The sequence below is a fragment of the Sciurus carolinensis genome, chromosome 6, assembly GCF_902686445.1.
Source record: "Sciurus carolinensis chromosome 6, mSciCar1.2, whole genome shotgun sequence".
Lineage (NCBI taxonomy): Eukaryota > Metazoa > Chordata > Mammalia > Rodentia > Sciuridae > Sciurus > Sciurus carolinensis.
In genome coordinates, this window is record NC_062218.1 from 68,458,032 (window position 1) to 68,462,941 (window position 4,910).

At 34.9% G+C, this 4,910-nt stretch overlaps 1 non-coding gene across 1 annotated transcript; it reads left to right on the top strand.

Moving 5' to 3' along the window:
- The first annotated feature begins 321 nt into the window (after positions 1-321).
- Trnap-agg (transfer RNA proline (anticodon AGG)) lies at positions 322-393 on the top strand. The gene has a single exon. It is a non-coding gene; the product is annotated as a tRNA-Pro (tRNA).
- The last annotated feature ends 4,517 nt before the right edge of the window (positions 394-4,910 follow it).

Genomic DNA, 4,910 nt, shown 5'->3' on the forward strand with positions numbered 1-4,910 from the left:
TCCCCAATAGCAATAGCAATTGTAGTTTATTTATAAAATTGAGTCATCTCATGAATCCATTTTCCTATACCACTTAGCAATATAACAATTTGTCCATCTCTAAGCCTAGGAAGCTTCTCCAACTTAATGATGCTGAAACTTATTCCAGCAATAAGAGAAGTAGGCCTTGTCCTGGTGGGTGAGTGGTGGGAAGGACTCCATCTGAACTCAGTTTTCCATAAGAGTCTGAATCCTTCTTCTCCAGGTTCTGAAAAGCTAGTGTGTTATATTATTACCCTAAACAACATACTGACTCTCAAATTCAACCTGTAAAAAGCGGTTGGTGATGTAGCTCAGTGGAAGAGCACTTGCCTAGGATGCACAAGACCCTGGGTTCAAACCCCAGCACCACAAAATAAATAAATAAATAAATAAAATTGCCCTACCTTGGTCTCAAAAAAAAAAAAAAAAAAGGAAGAGCAATAGGGGCACCATCCCTTTCTGGAGCATAGTTGGGTACAAGCCCAACCATGCCCTTCTGAAGGACGTGCAGTAATGTGCTACTCAAGTACCAGCCCACATATCTGTCTCTTCTTTCTCATCTTCACCAAGTCATGTAATTCATCTTAATTCTGGACACTGTGCCCAACACATAGCAGTGTCTGAAGTCATATTTAGGAAGATTATAGAAGTCAAGAGAATAAAGGTAGAATCAGACATTTGCTCCAAATTTCTGGTGTGGTTCCCACAGCAGTCAGGGTAATGATTGCTCAAATTCTTAAGAGAAAGATAGCTCTATGGCAGGATAGTTCTCTGAAGTGTTTTTGCAGAAATTCCAGGGACATGTGTGTCGGGGGGATGGGACATCCTCATTAAAAAATCACGTTCTTTTCTTTCCATGTCACATAAATGTTCTTTCAGGAAATATGGGATATGAGTACAAGAGAACAGCACATTGATTCAGGGTTCTGTTTAGAGTTAGGGTAAATTTCTTACAAGTATGACAATCTCATCATCATTTCTCTGGGGAAAATTACGTTTTCCACCTATCTACTCTGTGGCCCAAATCTCTAAGTCCCTCCTCTGATTTAATTTCTATTTTTCAGTATGCAAATTCTTTACTATTTACCTAACTAATTGGAGGGAAAGACAACATAGTGATCAGAAACTTTTGGATGCAAATTGATTGCTTTGGAGACTGCTCAGCATTTGAATCACTTTCTGTATATAAGGATTCTACCACTGTGTGAATCTTGATAGAAGACAGAACCCTTTGTCCCGTATGGAAATAAAGTGGACCAGAAATGCCCTCCTCAAGCCTGAGCAGTTAGGCACTATCACAAAATCTGAACTTGACAAACAGGAATTGCCATTGAAATAAATTAAAATATTAGCCCCGATTTTCCACTCCATCCTGTGTCTTCACAACTATGAGGCTTCACAACTCTTTTCATTAAAGGTGGGATGATTTTCATATGACATTGGGTGTGTCATGTGACTTGTTTTTGTCAATGGAATGTTAAGAGATTATGTAGCAGAGGTTTGAAATGTTTTTACACAACTTGGCTTGCCATTGTGAATTTCTACCAGCATTATGAAAAAACAAATGTCGGGTAACCCAGAGATCCAATAATAATGAGAGACAGGAATTCAGGTGAACCCACTCTGAAGTTTGAGCCAACCATAGTTTTTATTAGCTAACTTCAGTTGACCCTCAGACACATGTACAAGAATAACATATTGTTAGTTTAAGTCACTGATTTTGGAGTGACTTTTTAAATTCAGCACTAATGTGATAACTTGACTAATAATAATGTAGAAAGCATTTGAATGATACCCTCAATTTTGGGACTTCAAATCTATAGCTCTAGATGCACAGGAACAGAGATGGAATAAAATTTATTTCATCTATAGAGATTTCACATTTAGGATCACGTAGTAGAGTGGCAGTGACAAGGTCCAGCATGTAGCAGTGGCATTAATTGACTGAGGTTTTAGCTATCCAGTCTCCCTATATTCTTATTGGATTTTCCTCTCTGATTTGGTCTATGAGATAACTGATATCCTTCCCACAAATTTATTTTCTGTTTAATTTAACTTGGGTCAGTATCTACTATTTGCCAGGAAGATCTCTGCCTGGATCAGCCCTTATGTTTCATTGGAAATAGAAGATTAGGAAAAGCACAGAGCAAAATTTTCCTATAGGGGAGAAAGCAGTGTCCGCTGTTCTGGTGGCAGAGTGTAAGGAGAATTTCTCTATAGTGTAGGCAGGATTTTCATTTTATGTCTCTTAGGACTGTCATTGGTTTTTGTGATCATTTAGAGCATCCCAGTAGTGGAGTAGATGGAATGGACTATGATTAGAAAGAAATGATCAAAGGGTTTTAAACAGTATACTGCATTCCTCACCATCTGCAAACTAATAAATTGTACCTAACTGACACTTCTGTTCCTTATCTAATGGTTGATACTTAGACATTCTTCTGTTATGGTAAGAACTAGTGAGGGGGGCTCAGTGGTAGAGTGCTTACCTAGCATGTGTGAGGCACTGAGTTCGATCCTCAGCACTACATGATAAATAAAATAAATAAATAAATAAATAAATAAATAAAATAAAGGTACTCTATAACTAAATATATATTTAAAAAAAGAACTAGGTGAGTAACTGTGGAATAAATCATTAAGTGAAAAGATTTTCATTGATAGGCATAAAACTATACAATCCACTTCTTCATATTGATTGCCTGTTCTCTGGTACACCCCCATCATTAACCTTATTTTAGTAATTTACATGATTATAGAAAAACATTTTTTTAAATGTTCAATGCCAGACTTACCTACTAAAAAAACCATTTATGTACAGATTTTCTACCTTTTTTTAACTACTTTTTTTTGTGGGGGGGGATCTGGTTCTTGAAAATGCTTCAGTTTTTCAAAAGCCTCAAAATGTATCTAATTGGATGGTATAATAAATTGCAGATTCTCCAGTATTTTATAAGGTATGTAAAGTGAATGGATATATGTTTGCCATTATTGTCATAAACCAGAAAATCATGGAAATGTATAAAACTGAAATCTTTTTCTGTGTAATTCCAGGTAGATGCATTTAATTTCATTTAAGATAGATGGAAGAGAATTGATTTTCATCACTCAAAAAATAAACTAATTTACTTGGCATTGATTTTTATATTTAATGCAAGGCATTTATTTCTGGAAATTGGATCACACTCACTTTGTTGTATATGTAAAACTTTCATTGACTAGTATATACATTTTTTGTTTATTGTCTTTTGCCTTTACATGAAACTCTTGGCAGACTATTCTTAATGCATATATTTTGGAGATAACCGAGTCTGTTTCTTGTCAGTTCTAAATGTAAATTATTTGCTTTTCTTGATGGTTGAAAATGCTTGAAGTCAGGACATTAGAGGGTAAATTTAGTCCATTTGTGCTTCTTCAAAGAATTAAGAATTTACATGATAGATGGAAGTTTACTAAATCCTGTTCATATTCTGAATTTCCAAAGGCAAATAAGGAGTGACTACCCTTTAAAGACTTTTAATTCAAATAAAACATTTAGTTTGAGAAAATAAGTGTGGGAGAGAGTTAAAAAAAAGGAAATAAAAAAAAGAAACAAATTCAGAGAGAAAATGTCAAAGACCTTTCGTATCTCATTGAAGTAAAACAAAGAGGAAAAAATCAATAAAGCAAGCTGCAATAAGAATCTGATGGTCTGAAAATATCAAGCATGTATTAAAAAAAAGGAGGGCATGAAATTCAAATGCACACAGTTCCAATTTATTTTATCATGTATTTCTGTTATGAAAATATATATTTTAAAAAAGAAAAGAAAAAAAAGAGTTATTCCCATTTCCCAGGTAAAATCATTATTAAATCATTGGTATGTGAATGTGAGCATATACACATATGCTTTCCCATACAGCAATTTTTTACACTAAGGAATTACATTCCATAAAGTAATTTATATTGTGTGCATCCTTTCAAAAATTTACTTCATTATATATTCTGTTTTGTAGGGTAAAAAAATAATGAATTCTATCAAAAAATTTTTTTGTAGATTGATTTCTTACATCTATTATTAAAACGGAGTTATAGCCCTGGGGCACTCTGAATGAGGGAAAAATAGAAGAAATAGCTGTAAGATAGATGGCCACATGACCCCTAGGCTGTTGCATCTGGAGATGCTTTGCTCAGTCTGCCTGTTCAATGGCACACCTCCACCTCAGCTCACTTCTCTGAGTCTGATATTCTGTATCTATCAGTTCCCAGTCTGGAGACCATCTTTTTCCACAAGAGCTTTGAAAATAGTTGTGCTTCTCAATTTTGTTAATAGAACTGGATTCAAATATGGTATCTCAAATAGCTGATTCCATTATCTAACACATCCAAAGACTGGGTGAAGGGAGGGAATTATTTAAAATGTTTTGTACCCCTACTCTATAAAAGCTTATAAAATATGAATGTTAAATTTTTAAGAGCATAATTTCAGGTTTCAGGTAGGGTGGAAGGGAGAGATATTTCCAAGTGACCCTGAAATAATCAGAAGTTGACTCTTTTGTCTACGTGCTCCATGAATATTTCCTTCTGAAGTAACTACTGGTGTAATCACAGAATGTCTTCTGTAACTCTTCAGAAATTACAGTGAGCTTGCACTAATTTTGGGTACATTTCACAAATGAAGAACTCCCAGTCATGATGGGATTTTCAAGAACATATCTGGCAAAAAAGTACATGATGCTTCACTCTCCAAGAGTTCTTTGTCCATGTTTAAGTAACTGCTGAGATAAGTGGGGACCAGTGAAGAACAATTTGTGCTATAAATACAGGATGTTTTTCAGAGCTGTGAAGTCTATTAGAAATTTTCTACCCTAAATCTGGGGAAGTAAGGGGACTTACCACCAAGTTCTGGA